Consider the following 23,786-nt stretch of genomic DNA (forward strand, 5'->3'; position numbering starts at 1 on the left):
GCCCTGAGTTCTCTTCACAGGCTATGCCCGAGGGGAAGAACCAACAGTAAAGGACCTGGTTGCCAGTGGAAATCTGTGGACATTTTAATCTCCGACTCCTCTCTGCTGTGCCATTGTTTTAGTTTGATTTTAGTTGTTTGTGTTTTGTTTTTTTAAATTCTTTTAAAGAGGAATTTTAATTGTTTTATGTTTTTTTATAATAAATTGTTATTCCTCAAAGAAACTGGGTTTTATTCAATGGTTTTAAATACACCTTTTTAACTGCTGTCCCCCGGTACAAAGAACCTGTTTTAATTTTTTTATTAGAATATTTATAGTTTTTACGAGGTCCTAGGCCTCAATATAAAAAAATTCCTAGGTGGCGTTGTCGGCCCCTCTCCTCTTTACAACTTGGCGTTTGCCGGCAGGATCTGGGTACAGAGAGCAGTGTGGTGTACTTTTAACAGTGAATATGATGATGCCTGTATATCCTGGTGCCCCCTGGCTGCCAAAGTTTAAAGGTCCAAATAGTGACTTAAAATATCAGGACTGGAATGAGCAAATACAGGGCTTACTAGGAGTGCAAGAGCTAGCAGAGGCCAGAAAAATTGACATTGTGCTGGGAGCATTAGCTGGGGAAGCCAAACGGCAGGTTAGTGTTTTAGAGGATGATGAAAGGGATCGAGTACGCAAAATCTTTGTGTATTTGGACTCTCTATATGGAGACAGAACCACCGCCCCAGTGTTAAGGTCTCAGTTTTTTAGTTGTGTCCAAAGACCAGATGAAACTGTGCCCTCATTCATTCTAAGGCTAAGAGAACTGTATTGCAGGTTGCGGCAACATGACCCTGAGGGAACCCCCCCTGATACGGTTCTGCGAGACCAGCTGCTGTTGGGGTTGCGTGAAGGTTCCCTGGCTCAGGCCCTGAAGGTCTATGTCCGCCGTAATCCTGATGAAACTTTTGCTGCAATTAGACAGGAGGCGCTGCTGCTTGATGCAGAACATGGGAACCCCCAACCAGAGGTAATCTGTGCTTCTGTGTATAAACCAAATGTGCCCCCCCATCACAGGACACCAGCTGGAGAGAGACCTTGAAAAGAGAGGTCATGGAAGAGGTGAAATCTCAAATGACCGGGTTCACCCAGGAACTGTTGCGAGAGATTAAACCGCTCCTCCAGCCAGCCAATATTGCCCCACAGCCCCTAATACAGCCTCATAGGGAGCAACAGCGACCAGTTTTCCAGGCAAACAACTGGGATGAGCAAGTTAGGCCCATTTGCCGCCAATGCAGACAAGCAGGCCACATAGCTAGATTTTGTAGGAGGCCAGCTACTGCTCGGCCGACTTTAAACTAGCCTTCCCTGCTGCTGAGGTCCGAGGGGCAGGGGTTGACCGTACCACAGAAGAAAGCAGACCCATTGAGGCATTTATTGGGAAATGTCCAACTATAGAGGTAAACATTGAAGGAGTTGGGACTAATGGACACGGGTTCCCAGGTCACCTTAATGCAGCAAAGTCTTTTTGAGCAGCATTTTACCCAAGCAAAGCTTGGCAAGGCTCCTGTAATTTTTAAATTGCGGGCCGCAAATGGCCTTGAGATCCCTTATACGAGCTATGCTTTATTAGATAACGGATGTGCGGGGGACCTGCGACCTTAACCTGTCTCTTGAAGGCGGCTGTGTTGTTGGAGTGACGCTGGTGGACGTTGCAGTAGACAAGGAGGACCAGGAGCTGCCGACCGGGGTGAGTGACCTCTCCAATAGACCTGATTTGTCTGAACAGCAACAGGAGGAGCTACGCACCCTGCTGCTGAAATGGGAGAAGGTGTTTGCACAACACAATGAGGATTTTGGATGTACAGACCTGGTACAACACTGCATCCACACTGGCGACGCACCACCTGTCCGAGAACGACATCGACCTCTTCCCCCTGCCATGTATAGAGAGATGAAATCCCTACTCTCAGGTATGCTGGAGCAGGGAGTTATTAAAGAGAGTTGTAGCCCATGGGCAGCACCCATAGTACTGGTGAGAAAAAATGATGGCATTTGGAGATTCTGTGTGGATTACAGGAAGTTAAATGCAGTAACCCATAAAGATGCATTTCCCCTGCCTAGGATTGAGGAGACCTTGACCAGTCTGACCAGAGCAGAATGGTTTTCCACCCTCGACTTAGCCAGTGGCTATTGGCAAGTTGAGATGGACCCCCAAGATCAGGAGAAGACAGCTTTCACCACACCGTTGGGGTTGTATGAATTTGAGCGTATGCCTTTCGGTCTCTGCAATGCGCCAGCTACCTTTCAACGTCTGATGCAACAATGTTTAAGTGGCCAATTGTCAGAATCCTTACTGGTGTATTTGGATAACATTATCATTTACTCACCTGACTTTTCCTCCCATCTGCAACATCTAGATGAGGTGTTCAACAGGCTGTGGCGGCATGGGTTGAAACTGCGTCTGGATAAATGTAAACTCCTGCAAAAGGAAGTGAAATTCCTGGGCCATGTGGTGGATCAAAAAGGGGTGAGTCCTGATCCAGACAAGATCTCAGCTGTACAGGACTGGGCCGTCCCCACCACTGTAAGACAGGTACGAGCCTTCCTTGGCCTAGCTGGCTATTATAGACGGTTTGTTTCCGGTTTTGCAAAGATTGCACGTCCCCTCAACCAAGTGTTGACAGGCATCCCTGCTGATAAAAAGTCACAAACCCGAAAGGTACAGTGGTCCCCTGAGTGCCAGACATCTTTTGATCACCTGACAGCAGCTTTAACACAAGCACCAGTTTTGGCATATGCTGATTTTTCCCTTCCATTCATCGTTTACACTAGGGCTAGGGTGCAGTCTTAGCCCAGGTCCAACAAGGGCAAGAACGAGTGATAGCCTATGCCAGCCGCAGTCTACACCCCACTGAACGGAATGATGCGAATTATAGCTCTTTCAAACTAGAGCTCCTGGCCCTTAAGTGGGCAGTAACTGAGAAATTTAAAGACTATCTGACGGGAGCCCGGCTCACAGTGTACGCTTCCTTCGACTATGACGTCAAGTACCGCTCAGGTAAAAGTAACGTAAATGCAGATGCCCTGTCTCGGTTCCCAGTTAACTCCCTGACTGCAGATGCCTCATGTGAAAACCCCGAACTGGAAACTGCCCCAGTTACGGCAGCCATCGAACTGACCCCTGAGGGAGGTGAAGAGGAGTGGACCAGCAGAGAGTGAGAGGAAGCACAAGCTGGTGATGCTGACCTCCAAACCATTAAGAGGTATGTGGAAAACCAAACGATGCCTACAAGACTAGAGTGCCTGACATTGTCCCTCAGAGCCCAGAGACTGTTGCAACAAAAGAAAAAACTTCAGGTTAAAAGCAAAATACTGTGTCGTAAAGTGATTGATCCGCACACACACAAAGTGTACTTCCAGATTGTGTGTCCAGAAGCTAGGCGCCCAGAAGTCTGGAAGAGGATCCATGAAGCCGCGGCCCATGCTGGTGTGGAGAGAACACTAAATCGGATCCGCCAGCGTTTTTACTGGCCTGACATGGAGAAGGAGGTACGCCAGTTACAACAGGGTTGTGTTGCCTGCAGCCTGCAGCGAGAGAGTAGAGCCTAAGGCTCCTCTAAATCCTTTCACAGTATCTTATCCTTTAGAAGTAGTGGGGTTGGATTTCTTATCCTTAGGCAGGGCCACAGACACCTACCAGAACATCCTTGTTGCCACTGATCTGTTTACCCGTTTTTCTTGGGCTATCCCCACTCGAGATCAAACAGCTCAGACTATAGTAAAAGCCCTGTGGACCCATGTGACCCAGCCATTTGGTTGCCCCGCCCACTTCCATTCCGATCAGGGACCTAATTTCGAATCGGCACTGATGAAACAACTTTGTGATACCTATGGTATAACTAAAAGCCGCACAACTCCATACCACCCCGCTGGAAATGGCAGTGCAGAGCGTTTTAATCAGACCTTGTTAAATATGCTCCGCTCTCTAGAGACGGCTAAACAACCTCGCTGGGCCGAATATCTGCCCGAACTGATACACGCCTATAACAACACCAGGTCCTAGGCCTCAATATAAAAAAATTCCTAGGTGGCGTTGTCGGCCCCTCTCCTCTTTACACATGGACTTGTTTTCTACAACTTTTTTATTAGACAGGATGTGCCTAATTTGTGCAATATCACGCAGGTGAAAAAAGGCAGTTCTTAAAAGTTTGTTTTGTGAGGGTGTTGAAGGATACATCAAAGATAACTCTGAGATTCCTTACAGTGGTGCTGGAGGCCAGGCCGATGCAAGGCAAGGCTCACAGTGCTAACACATGAATCAAAAAGTAAATAGACAGGTACAGACTATTTATTTAGAAATACTCAAAAGGCTCTGAACACTCTCTCACACACACACACACACACACACACACACACACACACACACACACACACACACACACACACACACACACACAATCAGCCAAACTGCAGAGCTTCAGACGTTCTGAAATCAGGCCGTCACTGTATGTTACGAAGACTATTGCACATTTAAATAGGCCTATGAAGTTTTTTTTTTTGTCGAGTTTCACACTGAATGTGTTTTGTAAGTTGGTGTCACATCTCAAAGATTCCCTACTACGGATTTTGGTGAACCATTTGCCTGGAGTTATGGTATGATAAGCAAAGACACAGCTGCACTTCTGCAAGGACACATTTTGTCCAGAGAGAGATCAGTGAGTCCCTCACAATCCTATCCCAGTGAGCTCCCTTGTCATCCTATCCCAGTGAGCTCCCTCGCCATCCTATCCCAGTGAGTCCCTCGTCATCCTATCCCAGTGAGTCCCTCGTCATCCTATCCCAGTGAGTCCCTCGTCATCCTATCCCAGTGAGTCCCTCGTCATCCTATCCCAGTGAGTCCCTCGTCATCCTATCCCAGTGAGTCCCTCGTCATCCTATCCCAGTGAGCTCCCTCGCCATCCTTTCCCAGTAAGCTCCCTCACTCCTGCCCTTGGCGTCCGCCTCCCCACTCCTCCTTCCCTCTTGTCATTCTAATTCTAATAAACCTGTTTTTGCTGAGCCTGGCGTTTGGGTCCGTTCTGTCTCCCACACAACAGATTGAAGCCTTATAATATGTCAGTGCAGTGAGGGCATGAGATCGGACACGATTGCAGGTTAAATCTAGGCTGACAGGTGGTGGGGGGGGGGGAGCGCGGTCACTTGCCAGTATACAATCAAATCAGTTATAGAAATCAGCACCAGAAAAATAGAGCTTATTTATTCTTACCTTTTCCTCGGACGAGAGCCCCATTTGCCAGTGTTGCTGCGTTTGATATCGCAAAGACTGCCGTGATCTTTGGGTTGGCCTTGTGTCGCATGAGCTGCATGGCCTGTAGCAGGGACTTGTGAGTTGCCGCCTGGCTGGTCATTTCACTTTCTTCCGTGCTGTGAAAAGCGTTAGGTGCAGATGAGCATGTCCTTTGCCGCTCAATGGCAGAAATAGTATCAGAAGATGTTAAAATAGTTCTTAAAACTCCAATGTCTTATTGCAAAGCGTTCGTCTCCTCTCCGTCCATGCTGATCGTGACCTGAACATGACCCTGCCAATCACAGCATGAGGTTGACAGCCAATCACAGCGCGAGAAATTAGCTGCCATCCGTTTCTACTATACTAATTCCATTTCTACTATACTTTCTCTCACACACACATTCTTCTCTCACATTTTCTTCACACATGCATACATTTTCTTCTTATATACATATATGATTTAAAATTTTGACTGCATGAGATCAAAAATATATGAATATGTAATGTTAAATATAGAAATATAAGAGAAACATATTACTGTGTGTGAGTTAAAATATAAAAATATGAGAGTAAAATGTATGAATGTGTGAGTTAAAAATATATTCTTATGAGGGAAAAAACTGTATGTATGTGAAAGCAGAATGTATGTATGTGAGAGTGCCAGAATGAATAATGTCTTATACGGCCCCTCATAGATTCATAGATCCATTATCTTTATTGTGACTATTATTGCCACTGTTCATCCCCCCCCCCCCCCCCCCACCACCACCACCAAGAGCCTGGATCTGTCCCAGGTTTCAAGTTTTCCACACCACTGTTACACTAAATGCTCTTGGGGGGATTATTGGAATTGTTGGGTATTGTGTTCAGGGCGTTTCCTGTTTAAAGTTTCCTTTCACTTTCACACAGGCTGTGTCACAGTTATTTTCCTCCATTTGTTGCAGGATTTAGGTTTAGAGAATGTAAATGTATATAAAAGGATAAAACGTATGTATATAAATGTATATAAAACTAAAAATGTAATATAAAACTGTATTTATATAGCGCTTTTCTAGTCTTAACGACTACTCAAAGCTTTTAGACAGTACAGGAACCATTCACCATTCACACACATTCATACACTGTGGCCGAGGCTGTCGTACAAGGTGCCACCTGCTCATCAGATAAACATTCACACACGCTTATACTCCAATGGAGAAGCATCAGGGGCAACTCGGGGTTCAGTGTCTTGCCCAAGGACACTTTGACATGGGACTGCAGGGCCAATTCAAAAGCCATCACTAGAAAGTGGCTGAAACCAGCAGATTGACATTATTTATGATATTTTTTAGGATGGAAAGAATGACTTTTTCTATTAGAAAGGACACGTTTCTGAAAAGATGGGAAAGGTGGACTGAGTAGATCACACCTGTACAACCATCATTTGTTTGAGTTGTGGTCTTTATTAATTTATTTGATTTGATTCTGTTGTGTAAGTAATAATCTTGAAGGCACACCCCAATATTCTGGTTCCTCTAAGTTTGGTTTGATTTAATAGTTCATTTTCCATATTTAAACTTGTTTTTTATTGAAGATACTTTATTGGTCATTATATGTTTCTGTAATATTTATTATATTTGGGTTTTACTGTATTTTACAGAATTCTTGATAGAAGAGGATTACATTGTTTGTTCTGATCTTGCTTTAACAAAAAAAAAAGATTATTTCAAATGGATTATACAAATTCTGTTGTCGTGTAGCACAAACATAAATAAGTACAGTGTGAATATAAGTAGCAGAGGATAAATACCACCTTGGTACATGTAGCTGATAAATTATTGTTGATATTATATTTGATGTGATGTGTAGATACGTGCTGTGAGTCCAGGAGGGAGGAGTTCTATATTAAACTATATAACTGAGACATATCACACATTTTAGCTGGCTCTGGGACTGATATGTTGATAAATGGTGATATGGTGATAAATGTTCTGTGTGTGTGTGTGTGTGTGTGTGTGTGTGTGTGTGTGTGTGTGTGTGTGTGTGTGTGTGTGTTTTTCCTCAGTAGGTTTTACTCACCACGGTTGCACTAAATGCTCTTCGGGAAATTGTTGGATCTTGTGTTCAGGGCGTCTCATGTTTAAAGTTTCCTTTGAATTTCACAGGTTGTGTCGCAGATTTTCCTCTGTTTTTTTGCAGGATTCAGGATATGCTGCTGCTGTGTGATAGGTTTCTCTCATCATGTGATTTCAGAGAAACTACTCAGAGTTGGTACTTAAAGCTGATTGGACAGAGAGAGGGAGGACAGACAGACAGAGGACAGACAGAGAGAGAGGACAGACAGAGAGAGAGAGGACAGACAGACAGAGGACAGACAGACAGAGGACAGAGGAGACAGAGCTCAGAGCTGCTTCACCTGCATCTCCTCTCCAACAGGTAAGAACCACTAAACCTCTTCATCACACAGAGAACATCTAATACTGCTAAATACTGTCTAATTTACAGCACTTTACAGTGTAGTACAAGGTAGTTAAGGTAGTGAGGTTGAAATGTTGTTTATTGATATTTTAAAGTCATATAAATCAGAATCAGATTACTTTATTAATCTCCTCAGAGAAGTTATTTAGTTAGAGTTACTCACAGTAAGACTCCAGGTAACAATAAGAGACAATACGTGTATAAAATATGAAGTAACATGGTTACAATAAGACATGAATAAAAAATCTATAAAGTATTAAGTAACATAGTTACAATAAGACAAATAATACAAGTATAAAGTATAAAGTAACATAGTTACAATAAGACATAAATAATACATGTATAAAGTATAAAGTAACAGTTACAATAAGACTTAAATAAAACATGTATAAAGTATAAAGTAACATAGTTACAATAAGACATAAATAATACATGTATAAAGTATAAAGTAACAGCTACAATGAGACATAAATGAAACGTGTATAAAGTATAAAGTAACATAGCTACAATAAGACATAAATAATACATGTATAAAGTATAAAGTAACATAGTTACAATAAGACATAAATAATACATGTATAAAGTATAAAGTAACATAGTTACAATAAGACATAAATAATACATGTATAAAGTATAAAGTCACATAGTTACAATAAGACATAAATAAAACATGTATAAAGTAACATAGTTACAATAAGACATAAATAATACATGTATAAAGTATAAAGTCACATAGTTACAATAAGACATAAATAAAACATGTATAAAGTAACATAGTTACAATAAGACATAAATAATACATGTATAAAGTATAAAGTCACATAGTTACAATAAGACATAAATAAAACATGTATAAAGTAACATAGTTACAATAAGACATAAATAATACATGTATAAAGTATAAAGTAACATAGCTACAATAAGACAAATAAAACGTGTATAAAGTATAAAGTAACAGCTACAATAAGACATCAATAAAACATGTATGAAGTATAAAGTAACATAGTTACAATAAGACATAAATAATACATGTATAAAGTAACATAGTTACAATAAGACAAATAAAACGTATATAAAGTATAAAGTAACATAGTTACAATAAGACATAAATAATACATGTATAAAGTAACAGCTACAATAAGACATAAATAATACATGTATAAAGTAACAGTTACAATAAGACATAAATAATACATGTATAAAGTATAAAGTAACATAGTTACAATAAGACAAATAAAACGTGTATAAAGTATAAAGTAACAGTTACAATAAGACTTAAATACAACATGTATAAAGTATAAAGTAACATAGTTACAATAAGACATAAATAATACATGTATAAAGTATAAAGTAACAGCTACAATGAGACATAAATGACACGTGTATAAAGTATAAAGTAACATAGCTACAATAAGACATAAATAATACATGTATAAAGTATAAAGTAACATAGTTACAATAAGACATAAATAATACATGTATAAAGTATAAAGTCACATAGTTACAATAAGACATAAATAAAACATGTATAAAGTAACATAGTTACAATAAGACAAATAATACATGTATAAAGTATAAAGTCACATAGTTACAATAAGACATACATAAAACATGTATAAAGTAACATAGTTACAATAAGACATAAATAATACATGTATAAAGTATAAAGTCACATAGTTACAATAAGACATAAATAAAACATGTATAAAGTAACATAGTTACAATAAGACATAAATAATACATGTATAAAGTATAAAGTAACATAGCTACAATAAGACAAATAAAACGTGTATAAAGTATAAAGTAACAGCTACAATAAGACATCAATAAAACATGTATGAAGTATAAAGTAACATAGTTACAATAAGACATAAATAATACATGTATAAAGTAACATAGTTACAATAAGACAAATAAAACGTATATAAAGTATAAAGTAACATAGTTACAATAAGACATAAATAATACATGTATAAAGTAACAGCTACAATAAGACATAAATAATACATGTATAAAGTAACAGTTACAATAAGACATAAATAATACATGTATAAAGTATAAAGTAACATAGTTACAATAAGACATAAATAAAACGTGTATGAAGTATAAAGTAACATAGCTACAATAAGACATAAATAATACATGTATAAAGTAACAGTTACAATAAGACATAAATAATACATGTATAAAGTATAAAGTAATATAGTTACAATAAGACATAAATAAAACGTGTATAAAGTATAAAGTAACATAGTTACAATAAGACATGAATAAAACGTGTATAAAGTATAAAGTAACATAGTTACAATAAGACATAAATAATACATGTATAAAGTATAAAGTAACAGTTACAATAAGACATAAATAAAACATGTATAAAGTATAAAGTAACATAGTTACACTAAGACATAAATAATACATGTATAAAGTATAAAGTAACATAGCTACAATAAGACAAATAAAACGTGTATAAAGTATAAAGTAACAGCTACAATAAGACATCAATAAAACATGTATGAAGTATAAAGTAACATAGTTACAATAAGACATAAATAATACATGTATAAAGTAACATAGTTACAATAAGACAAATAAAACGTGTATAAAGTATAAAGTAACATAGCTACAATAAGACATAAATAATACATGTATAAAGTATAAAGTAACAGTTACAATAAGACATAAATAAAACATGTATAAAGTATAAAGTAACAGCTACAATAAGACATAAATAATACATGTATAAAGTATAAAGTAATATAGTTACAATAAGACATAAATAAAACATGTATAAAGTATAAAGTAACATAGTTACAATAACAAATAAATAAAACATGTATAAAGTATAAAGTAACATAGTTACAATAAGACATAAATAATACATGTATAAAGTAACATAGTTACAATAAGACAAATAAAATGTATATAAAGTATAAAGTAACATAGTTACAATAAGACATAAATAATACATGTATAAAGTAACATAGTTACAATAAGACATAAATAAGACATGTATAAAGTGTAAAGTAACATAGTTACAATAAGATATAAATAATACATGTATAAAGTATAAAGTAACATAGTTACAATAAGACATAAATAAAATGTGTATAAAGTATAAAGTAACATAGTTACAATAAGACATCAATAATACATGTATAAAGTATAAAGTAACATAGTTACAATAAGACATAAATAAAATGTGTATAAAGTATAAAGTAACATAGTTACAATAAGACATCAATAATACATGTATAAAGTATAAAGTAACATAGTTACAATAAGACATAAATAAAACGTGTATAAAGTGTAAAGTAACAGTTACAATAAGACATATATAATACATGTATAAAGTATAAAGTAACAGCTACAATAAGACATCAATAAAACGTGTATAAAGTATAAAGTAACATAGTTACAATAAGACATAAATAAAATGTGTATAAAGTAACATAGTTACAATAAGACAAATAAAACATGAAGTAGAAAGTAAGACTAATTTAAAAATATAGTTTCATGTGTTGGACCTGGCAAGCCAGATCACTGGCGAGGAGGTGCCCCTTAGCCCTAAATTATGCTTATTAAATATCTACCTAGATGGCTTTATAAGCTCTAACAAAGTTAGATCTCTAATGAATATTTGTTTTTTAGAAGCCAAACGATGCATTGCTTGCTCATGGAAATCAGACACACCTTGTGGCACATCGCAGTGGTTGAGTGGAATGACTTTTTACTTAGCTTTAGAAAAGATAAGTTACACAACAAAAAATAGGCTTGATAAGTTCTGGAAAATTTGGAACGTTTTCTTAAATTTCCTTGAGAATAACAATATGGATGTGGATGGTTGGAGTGATAACTAGCTGGACTGAGCATTTCTTTTTTGTCCAAATAAGATAACATACTCCTAATACGCTCTGAACTGACGAAAAACGTTGTCTCTCATCCCGTTCCCTGTTCAGGTCACTACTTCAGGCTGCGGCCAACAGTACACATGGCGGATAATTGTTCCTGAAAATCGTTATATTGTGTTTTGGAGTTGCTGTGTAAGTGTCACGCAGTACTGTGAGGTCCTTTGTTACCAGCAAAACAAGGCGTTTCCATTGTTAAACTGTAAAAAAAATGTAAGCTCCACAGGATGGTTTCTTGAATAATTTATTTAAAATCCAACTGGTTCCTTCTGCACAGCTATAAAAAAGAACATGACTACAAAGACTAAAAAACACAGCTCTACTCCAGCAGGTCACAGCCCCGACTTCTCTTTCTTTGTCCTCCTGTTTGTTTCACCTCCACACCTGTTTCGCATCCACCTTTAACAACCACATCATTAGCTCCTGTGGCCAATCATGAGCTGTGGGAGGGGTGTGGTCCAGGCAATCACAGCTGCTTCTCATAATCCCAGTCTAACAAACAATTAGAAAAACACACAGCAAATCCACAAACTCATGCAACACATCTACCAATAAAACCAAATGAAAAATACACACACTGCTAAAACTCAAACTGGGTAATTACAAAAACATGCAACGTTGGGAACAAAATGAAAAAACTGCCCAAAGTCACATTCTGACATTGGCAGAGAGAAACATAAAAGAAGTATCTAATCAGAGATCAGCATAATTTAAAGAGAACAGTTTGACCAACACCTTCATCACTCTCCAGTGGCTAAAATATGGAGATGGTTTGCCATGAAGAGGATCATCGATATGGAAACGTTCCTGACCCCTCAGCCAGGAGTTTTGAATCAAAGATCTGCTCTGATGAAGACAGGAAAGTGGCTGCTGCAGAGCCCGGTAAGAAAGAAATTCTTATGGTTTCACCATTATAAGGTTCAGTTTTAAAATGCGACAATGTTAACAGTAATCTCAAGGATCAAAGGATCACAGATCGAAAAAATATGATTGCGTGGCCATGCGTTATTAATGCCAGGGAACGAGATAAATAAGTCGTGGCCGCGTGTTATTAATGTTATATTAATGTTAGACTATTAAAGACACACACAACTCATTTAATAACAACGTTAGAGCTAAAGATAGGAGCCAGCTGTTATCAGCGAAACAAGCTACAAAGTTATAGGGCAATTGTACCTTCTTTACATTCACAAAAGTGCTCGTTTTGCCGTTGACAGGCTCAGATTATTATTATAAGTGTCTGACAACGTTATGGAAAGGATTTCTAAGGAGGTCGACCTTTCTGTTAAAGAGTAAGATCCTTTTATTAACATAAAAACATCCGCGGAATTGTGTCCGCTAAACCTCACAGAATCCATGTAAATAAGGGGCATGGTCTCTTAATGAGGTTTTATAAGTGTGGCCGGGTTAGCTCAGTTGGTAGAGCAGGCGCACATATAGGTTTACTACTCGACGCAAAAGGTCTAGGGTTCGAGTGTGACCTGTGACAATTTCCTGCATGTCTTCCCCCTCTCTCTCACCTTTCATATCTAGCTGTCCTAGCCATTAAAGTGCCATGACATGATGCTTTTATATAGGCCTTAGTGGTCCCCTAATACTGTATCTGAAGTCTCTTTTATATAGGCCTTAGTGATCCCCTAATACTGTATCTGAAGTCTCTTTTATATAGACCTTAGTGGGCCCCTACTACTGTATCTGAAGTCTCTTTTATATAGGCCTTAGTGGTCCCCTAATACTGTATCTGAAGTCTCTTTCCCGAAATTCAGCCTTGGTGCAGAATTACAGCAACTAGAGCCAGTCCCACAATGAGCTTTTCTTAGGATGTGCCAATTCTGTCTGTAGCTATTGAGGAGGAGAGAGGGTAAGGGCAAGGTGGAGGGTGGGGGTGTGGCCTTGACCAACTGCCACTTTGCTCGTTTGCAAGCCATGATGTGTCTCTCTCTCTCTCTCATTGGTGGGCCAAATTCTCTGGGCGGGCAAAGCAGAGAAAGGGGAGGTAACCTTGCTCCTTATGACCTCATAAGGGAAAGATTCCAGATTGGCCCATCTGAGCTTTCATTTTCTCAAAGGCAGAGCCATTTCTAGCTACTGGGGGACCATAGGCAGGCTGGGGGATCTCATATTAATGTTAAAAAAAACCTCATAAAGTGAAATTTTCATGCCATGGGACCTTTAAAGGCAGAAATGCCCAAAAAATAATCTTAAAAAAAAGAAGAGGTTTTACAAAGCCCTACCTCTGTAGGGATCCTTTCCATAATGTTGTCAGACATTTAGCATCATAATATGAGTCAGTGGCAAAACTTTTAATGAAAGGAATTGACGATGCACATTTGCCCCATAGGGTTACATTGCAGCCTGGTCTGCGGCTGTTAGTCACTGCTTTCTCGCTTCTCACTGGACCAATTTATAAGATTGTTGTTCCCATCAGTCACTTACACACAAAAACATTGGTAAAAAGGGCCAAGTAAAAAAAAAAAAGAAAGGAAATTACCCTTCTAAAATATTTAGTGACCATCGTCTATGGGTTTACTTGGTTATATATATTGAATTGGCTGGAGCAAAAGTCTGTTGTGCTTTTTATATACACCTTTCTCGTTCCCATGCCTAATGACGTTTGGCCACGAAATAATGAATCGAGGCCACGCAATAATATTTTTTCTATCTGCGATCCTTCCAAGGCTACGTAGTAATCTTATCTTCTACATTCAATGGTAGCAAAGCAATCTCCGGGTTAAGTGCAAATGTGAAAATAGCTTTTGTCATTTTTTTTTCAAATCTTTGCTTTTGATTAACCATTTACGCATTTTAACATCTTTTATTACCTTTTACGACCCAAATACTACCTATTTGTTTTACTTCATTTTCATAAGAGTCCGATGTTTCTATTTTAAAGTCCAGGTAAAGAAAAAATCAGTTACATTTTTCTGAATACATTCTACATTTAAGAAAATACTTGTTAAAAACATGTGAAAAGACACAGTAAACTGCAGTACTGAACTGTATTGTGGAGTCCAGTTCAGACCAAAGATTCACGACGAGATGAGTGAAAACTTGCAGCTACTTGCAATGAGCCATCTTCAGCGTTCTGTAGTGTACACCAATGAGACGAGACGTATTATCTCCATAGTAGGGATGGGCGATACCAAACTTTTTCAATTTGATACGATACTGATCCTTTTTATTACAATCTCATCGGTATCAATACAGAGACTGATCATTTCTTAAATGAGTATATGATTTTTTTTCATAATGGCCTTTTTAGAAGAAAAAGATTATTACAATTAATGGCAAATCAGATTACACATACTTGCTATTAGAGGGTAGTAGTAATTTAGAGGGTAGTAGTAATTTATTTGAACATGTAAAAACATAAAATACATCCTCCTCTTTCTTTTCCATCTATGTTCTTCCTTTCCGTCTATCTATAGTAAATCAAATAATAACACATTCGTACTAGACCTAGTATATAGGTCCAGGAACCATACAGTCAGTAAACAATACTATCACCTTGAGTCCTTTTCGTATTAAAAACTAATTAAAAAAACAAATATGAGTACAGTTATATAAAAATGTTTGTGCTCATAAGTGTAAACAATAGTACAGTATTTTAAAGAAATACTATGATGAAATAATAAAAAACAATAATTATAACATAGACCACAAGTTTTTCCAGAGCAACTTCTACACGCAAATGACCTCATAAATACCGTACAATCTTACATTCTTCAGAAATCGAAACAGAAAGATCTTTACATTTTTATTTGCCTAATTTTGATTGATCGTGCAGATTTTCTAATCTTCTAAGCCTACACGGTAAAAAACAAGTAAACTTTTAACATTCTCCTCATGACTTTCAAAATGTCAAAAATAGTGCATCTTGCTGTTTTTTTATCTTCAGGTGAAAATTAGCACCACACTACGTTATGTTTCCTTTCTGTCATTCTCCACCATTCTTTTCTCCACACTTCTTTTCTCCTCTGTTGTTTCTTTGGCATCTCTCTCTAATGTTTGATGAGGAAGTGGGAGGGCGCGCCACGGCTTTGTTTAATGTAATTGTTTTACCGATGTTTTTTACATGAGTCGATACCAAATGAGTAGCTTGTAAGTATGGATCTATCGTTACCACAGTATCAATCCACCCATCTCTACTCCATAGCAATGAGTCTCTCTACTTCCATTCTAATTTTCAACTTTTCATTGGTAGTATCCTAAAACATGAATGATGATAATGTTCAGTCAATCAATCAAGCAACATTTATTTATATAGCACTTTACAGCAACCAGCAGGTATCCAATGTGCTTTACATCAAGAACCAAGAATGAAAAACATGGCAAACAAGAAAAAGAATAAACCATAGAAAACTGTCAAATCAGAAAAGGTTACATAGAAACAGGAGGAGGAGAGGGAACTTGTCACAGCACTACTACATACTAAAAGCCATTCTAAATAAATAAGTTTTGAAAAGACAGAAAAGTCCAAGGTGCTCACAAAACTCAGTCAGATGTTTGAAGGTGCTCTTTGGGGTCGGGAATTCAATTAAGTGTAGAAAAAAAGGAAAATCCAAGGCACTCTTCTTTTAAATTATTTAAAAAGCCTTTATTTTACTGGCTATTTCATAATAGAAAATTTAAAAGACATATGGAGAAGCAACCCACGCGTAGCAGCACAGACAGCCTTCTTCAGCCTTCAAATAAGTTTTGAGTTTGGATCTAAAAAGAGCTACATCTGTAATAGTGCAAATGTCAGGGGGTAACTTGTTCCAGAGCAGCAACTGCGAAAGCCCGATTACCCCACCATTTATACCTTGACCTTGGGACTTCTAAAACCAGTTGATTTGAAGACCTCTGTGATGCAGGGTTTCAATTTCGGACAAATACTCCAGGGCCAGAGCAATATGTGCACGTCTAGATGTATCAAAAACCCTATGATTCAACGAGGAATGGTAGAGTTACCCTGCCTGGAGGAAGCCCGGGGCCCCCGTCTGGATCTTGCCCCGTGGGCAACGATGGAGACACATGGAGAGGCATGATTGGGAGGAACGGCCTCCCTGATATAAGCCCGAGTGGTTATTCATTGTTCACTTCTGTGCTAGTCATGGATTGTCTATAACGAACACCATGTTTGAACATAGGGATGCTCATAAGTGTACTTGGTACCAGAGTACCCTAGGCCAAAGGTCAATGATTGATTTTATAATTGTATCATCTCATCTGAAGCCATATGTTTTGGACACTCGGGTGAAGAGAGGGGCGAAGCTGTCAACCGTAAGTTGGGTCAGGGGGTGGGGGAAGACTCTGGACAGCCCTGGTAAGCCCAAACGGTTAGTGCGGGTAAATTGGGAACGTCTGGAGGAGGCCCCCTGTCCGACAGACTTTCAACTCAAACCTCCGGCAGAGCTTTCACGACAGAGTTTATAGTGTTAAATAACACTCTAGGTTGATGGCAACTGCTAGCTATGACAGAAGAGCGATGGTGCATCTTCGCCACCTTCACAGCCTTCTGGTATTCTGCTTGACTGTCCCTTAAAGGACAATTCCGGTGCAAAATTAACTTAGGGGTTAATAACATATGTGTACCAAGTCGAACATTCTCTGGGACAAGTTTTCATGCTAATCGAATGCGTCTCTAGCTTTAAACAAGCTACCACAAAACCGGTGGTTAGCTGCTAATGCTAGCTTTCATGGGGCACTGTAAATCACTATTTTATATGATGGCACCTTAAAGTAAACACGAACGCTACTGTCTTTATAATCTATCTTTTTAATAAACTGTCTGTACACTTACAAAGTTCTCAATGCTTCAGTTTGCATGTAGGGACCCTCATTATGCTACCATTTAAGTGTGGTGCTATTTTGAGCCTTGTTAGTGGTATAAAATAGTGATTTACCAAGTGCCCCGAAAGCTAGCGTTAGCAGCTAACCACCAGTTTTGCGGTAGCTTGTTTAAAGCTAGAACCACAATCGATTAGCATGAAAACATGTCCCAGAGAACGATCGACTCGGTACACATGTTATTAACCCCTAGGTTCATTTTGCGCCGGAATTGTCCTTTAATAAACCCAGAAATACTTATAAATTGTCCTTCTTCCTCCTTTGTTCGATGAAACCATGTTGGTAAAAACGTTTTATTTCTCTGAATCACAGAGCGAACCACGCCGCTCCCTGTCATGCGCTAGCTCACTCGACCACTCTCATGCATTCTCTCCAACTCCATTTCGACCAGTTGACAGCTTGTAACTTGACCATCTGAGTTGCTATGAGCTGATTGGCTGTTGAAACAGATGATGTCCCTGACGTTCTAAAACCAGCCTCTGGCAACTTGACAAACTGAGTCACAGCGAGACCATCAGCTGTTTGAGTGGAGGTGAGACGGGCCGGTTCAGACTGCTGAAACTTTTCCCTGCAACGGTTTTGTCTCAAATGTGAATCTGTGGTATCAACAGTTTTTTTTCTTCCAAATTTTACCATGTACATATGTTTCCTTATAAATACTCACACTTTATATTTTTATATATATCAGTTATAAATGCTATATTAATCAGATGTTTAGAGACTTTAAGTCATATGATTATAGCAGAACCATTAGTAAAGTGGCTTGATGGGTTAGGTTATATTAGGTCTCCACAAAATGAATGTAAGGGTTAGGGTTAGGGTTAGGGTTAGAGTTAGTTAAGTAACTGAAAAAGTTTGATCTGATTGTGCGTGTGTGTGTGTGTGTGTGTGTGTGTGTGTGTGTGTGTGTGTGTATGCGTGTGTGTTCTACATACAGGTATAAAACGGTACAGGCTGGCTGCTGTGATCCTTGGACTCCTGTGTGTGTTACAAGCTGCTCTCATCATTTTCTTACTTCTTTCTCTCGTGAGTATTCTGAATTTGTTACTAATTTAGCATCTCACTTCTGTAACAGGAAAGTTAAAACGGAAACCACCTCAGTTCCAGTAAAGTAATTCTCTTACAAGTTATGGCAATCACTTGCTCTAAGAGCATTTAGAAACATATTATTATCACTGTGCAGAAGGGTTGGACAATATGACCTGAAATTGATAATCTTAATATAATGTCATAATCATAATGTCATTTTTTATTTTAATATAATATCCTTTACAACACTCACTATATTCTTACAGTAAACATTTTAATCATTTTTAGTCTTGAACAATAATTTACTATTTTTTTTCAAGAAACTCCATGTTGGAAATGTTGTTTTACATTTATTGATCTCTTTAATCACATAATCCAACTGAAGAGAGACTGAGAGTCCAATATTGGGCAAATGTACCTGTAAAGTTCCTAGTTAAATACCATTGTCTTAAAGTTTCTTTCCAAGTCAGCATCATTAAGTAACAAAAGATTAAAGTTGTTTGTGACGCTGTAGAAGAAGATCAGACATTATTGTTTGGAGTTCCTGATTTGTGTTCTTGGTTATTAAAATAAAATTAAACCCTTAACACTAAAGTCTGTGGTCCCTCATATGATACAGCCAACATACAGATGTGTCATTGACACCACCTTGGCTCTTTGTTTCTTAGAGAATACAAGAAGTTTGTCTTCCCAAAGTTAAACTAAACAAACTAATATTCTGTTGAAAATAATGATAACCTCTCCTCTCATAATGACAGTTTCAGAGAGAGACGAGTTTAAGAGAACCAACTTTGGTAAGTACGATGATGAAACTACTCCAATAATCAGGGTTTAGATCTTAAGGGGTATACAGTAAGTCCAAGCAAGGTCAATATAGGTGTTACCCGTGTTAAATATAACTTGAAATATCCCAGTTAAATCCTGTCAGTGAGGACTGATGAGATGATTTCTCAGGCAGAACACTGAAGTGGCAAACAGGAGCAGAAAAAAGCTACAAGAAGAGTGGATAACAGGGACTTTGATTCATCATGTGGACAGATATATTACTCTACATCAATGTTAATGCTGCTCTGTGTCTGTTGCATATCTATAAAGGAAATTGTTTTGCTAACACATCAGCCAATAACAACTTCACAAAGTCATGGTTGTGTGTGTTATCATGTTCCAGAAGTCTTCCGTCCCCAAGTGGCCAGAAAATGAATAAAGGGAAATTAAAGAATTAACAAGTCACATTTGTCAGCCAGTAAACGTTGAGTCCAGCACAAATCAGGTCACAGGATGCTAGATGACAAAGGGGCATATTTGAACCAGTAAAAGGTAACTGTTAACAAGTATTAAAGCAACAGTAGAGAACTTTTCCCGCTTCGGTCCCCCTACAGGTTGTCTCATTGGAACTACAGCTCTTGCTAACCAATCTGGCAAACTTGCATGATGTAATGTAATGGACAACTCTGCTTCCAACCTGTAGGGGGACCGAAGCGGGAAAAGTTCTCTAGTGTTGCTTTAAACTAACTACCTATAACTGATAGATGAATGAATTATGTAAATGATGTGTTAAAGTGAACTGTCTCTTTAGTCATGGACTGGGCATTTACTCTCTAACTGAGACGTTTTGGGACCAATTGGCGAGGATTTGCCACTGCTTCATGTCAACAGTTACCTTAATATAATACTGTATGAGGCGTTTTCTTTTGTGGGGTGCAAATGTTTCACCAAAACAAGTTCCTTCCCGAGATGATTTTGCAGAGCCACGTTCGCTGCCCAAGGCGATTGTGATTGGTTTAAAGAAATGCAAAGAACCCCCTGACTGTGTTTTTTTCCTATGTGTAGTGTATGTGTGGAGGGGCCAGACCTTCCTCCACAGAGCTGTAGAGATAGGTCTGGCAATGTGAGACTAGGATTGATATGATCCTCCACTGTTGGTGCTTTGAATTGATCAGATCATTTTTGACTATGAAGTGCAACTGGCTACTATGCAGATTAAAGAAGTGTATAAGTGTAGATCACTTAATGAATGGTAACAGAGTGCCACATCATAATCAACACTTCTGTTTTACTATGCAGTAACATTCAATGACACAGCAGTTTCAGTTCTGTGTTCTTACATCGTGGAGAGGATGAGATCCAAAAACAAATCATCTCAGGATCACTAGTGATCACTGGTGCAGTTACAAGAACGCTAATGATACGGTATTAGATGAAGAAGAGGACAGAAACACCCTGTCATCTCTAGATTAATGCAACAGACAATGGAAATTCTGTTTCAGATGTTGAGGCTGGTTTCAAAAACCTGACTGAGGAGAGAGATGACCTGAAGAGAAAGCTGAATAACTCAGGTAAGTATGATGATGAATTCAATAATAACAGTTTGGAACCAAAAGGGCGGTAGTCTAATAATGGGCAAATTCAAGTTATCATTTTACATGCAAAGTGCCCGGTAAATATTATGATTGTCCTAAAGTTTCTTTTAAGTCAGCATCATTAAATCCCTAAAACCTAAAGCTTTTGAGCAATCATATGATAGAGCAAACATACAGATGTGTCATTGACACCGCCTTGGCTCTTTGTTTCTTATAAAATACAAGAAGTTTGTCTTCAAAAAATTAAACTAAACAAATTACCACTACTCTGATTCTGTTGAGAAAAATGAGAACCTCTCCTCTCATAATGACAGTTTCAGAGAGAAACGCTTTGAAGAGAACCAACTTGGGTAAGTACGATGATGAAACTACTTTTACCATTTACTCTCTAACTACGGACAAAGTACATCATCTGGCTGCTGCGTCTATTGGGATGAATCCCGTCCCTGCTGAACAGGGAGCCACGTTCCCAAAACAGATTAAAATTGTCAATAAAACCTATCTAGAACCTATAAAGAATGTGAGCATATTCAGAGATCAATACACCACCACCAGTTAAATGCATGCTTACCAGGATTATGGCTTTAGAGATCTCAGGTTTGCGGGGACATCATCGACATCGGGACGAATGTAAAAGGAATACAGAGGATGACCATATAGTTGTTGTAGGGACGTACATGAGATTTACAAAGGCAAATTTAGAACGTAACTGAATGATTGAGAGCACACTAAATAAGCAATGTCAGAAAAGATAAAAAGCAGCTTGCCTAGTGAGCCCCATAGAGAATAGACGTGCCTGCCTAAGTGCACGATTAACCTTGATGCATGTATAGAAGTAAAATGATGCCCCCGGCTGTCTGTATCATAGAATTTACGGTAAGTAGGCCCCAGAGACGCAGAGGAAGCTACGGCTGAAGCCAGTGTTTAGACGGCGCCCGGAACTCTAGGCCGCAGCAACCTGATTGCATTACCGGTGGGCGGCAAACATGAATGAACAAATATGCCCGAAGAGACAACTTAACTTCGAAGGGTTGGATGATCCAGCTGAGTTGAACACGCCGGTTCCTCTGCCGTGATGAAACCGACCGAAGTACATTTAATGCCGGCGGCTGAGAGTCGGCGGCTGGAGGCCAGCTGTGCAGGTCAGAGCAGGGCCGTGCGGCGAGTCAGGTGCTGCGAACGAGGCAAAATCCCCGGGACTGCAGTCGTGTGGAAGTAACTTGCTGGAGTGAAATTGCGCTGCCAGGCTGCTACCGTTGCACCCGCGTGCATGCGCCAGGGCAGCGGAAAACCTGCTTGTAGAACAAGTGCGAGAGAGAGATATCCTCTAGGATAGACATCAGCTGCTACCAACGCGAGACGGACCATGAAAAGGTGGAGTGAAGTTGTGCTCTTAACCTGAAATGACAACTGAGCAGCAGAGAGAGACAGATTTAAAACAGGGATGTCATGCTGTGATTGGCTCGTGAAATGCAAGGCCACTTCTGATTGGTTAGATAAAAGTGAACACCTCTACAGCTGTTCAGTTTTAGAAGAGAGAGAAATGGGATTAAGTTTAGAAGTCTTCCTGCAAGAATTTACGCTGAGCTCCATTGACCACGCTGTCCCTGGCTGTACGCCCAGATGTTAACTCCACGTACATCTGCTCTTGACTGATTGCATCACACGGAAAGATATATTACATCCTGATAGGGATTAGGGAGAAAACCATTATGTTAGGTTTCTGAAAGAAGGATGGGAGGAGCTTGTAGCAAAATTATCTATATAACGTATTAACAAACAGAAGATATGCAACACTGCCTCACAGCAGTTAAAAAACAAAAGTGAGCTTGCTATGGACAGACAGAGGTCGATCAACTTCACATGCTTCACTCAACATTGTCTTGAAGGTCCCTGCCCTCCTGGTTGGACTCAGTTTGGCTCTCGCTGTTTCAGTTTCAACATCCAGGGAAAGAGTTGGATCGATGCAGAGGTACAGCAGTATTATCGAGACTGTCCTGACCTATATTTAGATTTCTAGTGGCGGTGTCCTCTAGTGGCCACAGTAGTTATGACAGAAGCAAAAAATAAATCACTTTACTTCCTGCTTTGCTGCTGTCATAACTACTATGGCCATTAGATGGCGCTGCACTATAAACCTAAATATGAGTCCTAATTGCTGCTTGAGCAAAGGACTTATGGGACTGTTTTTTGGGGGAGGACAGTCTCTAAAAGTATTAATACTTTGTTACAGTAAAAGTCCTGCATTGTCCAAAGGTATGTCAGTATATAAATGAGATGTCGTGAGGTCGCATCTGTTAAAATTGTGTTTAGGTTTATGTTTTTTTCTAAAATGTTTTTAACCTATTATATTGTCTACATTAGAACTTCTGCAACTCTGATGGTGGGAATCTGGCTTCAGTCCACTCAGAAGAGGAACATGTATTCCTCAGAACCTTCATTAACCAAGTGACCGGTGCAAACCAAACTTCCTGGATGGGAGGTGTCGACTTTTATCATCACAGGAAGTGATCACTCATCTCTCAAGCTATCGAAAAAAATGAAATTTGATGAAAGAAATAAAGAACAGAAAGAGGAAAATTACTCTAAATAAAACAACAGAAAAAAAGGAGGATCCTTTCTTTCTCTCTTTCTCCTCCAGGAGGGAGTGTGGATGTGGTCTGATGGATCCACATTCGACTACAAAAGCTGGGCTTGGGGGCAGCCTGACAACAAAGGTGGAGATGAGAACTGTCTTCAGATGAACTATAAGGGTAAAAAACAACATATAAAACATCTTGTCTTTTAAATAAACATGATGATCCAAAAATGATCTATAAACGTATAGCAGGTGGTCGTATGTTCCAGTCTGAAAGATAAAAAGTTAAGACATTAAAACTCTGGAAACTCTCTCTACAGGAATGAAGTGGAATGACGGGCGGTGTGACAAAATGTCTC

At 38.7% G+C, this 23,786-nt stretch overlaps 2 long non-coding RNA genes across 2 annotated transcripts; both read left to right on the forward strand.

Moving 5' to 3' along the window:
* Positions 1-5,088: 5,088 nt before the first annotated feature.
* On the forward strand, positions 5,089-23,601 carry LOC116036171. Its single transcript, XR_004101550.1, has 3 exons — positions 5,089-5,099; positions 7,134-7,139; positions 23,494-23,601. It is a non-coding gene; the product is annotated as an uncharacterized LOC116036171 (long non-coding RNA).
* LOC116036170 lies at positions 22,693-23,306 on the forward strand. Its single transcript, XR_004101549.2, has 2 exons — positions 22,693-22,821; positions 23,214-23,306. It is a non-coding gene; the product is annotated as an uncharacterized LOC116036170 (long non-coding RNA).
* Positions 23,602-23,786: the final 185 nt, after the last annotated feature.

The sequence above is a fragment of the Sander lucioperca genome, chromosome 19 (assembly GCF_008315115.2).
Source record: "Sander lucioperca isolate FBNREF2018 chromosome 19, SLUC_FBN_1.2, whole genome shotgun sequence".
NCBI lineage: Eukaryota > Metazoa > Chordata > Actinopteri > Perciformes > Percidae > Sander > Sander lucioperca.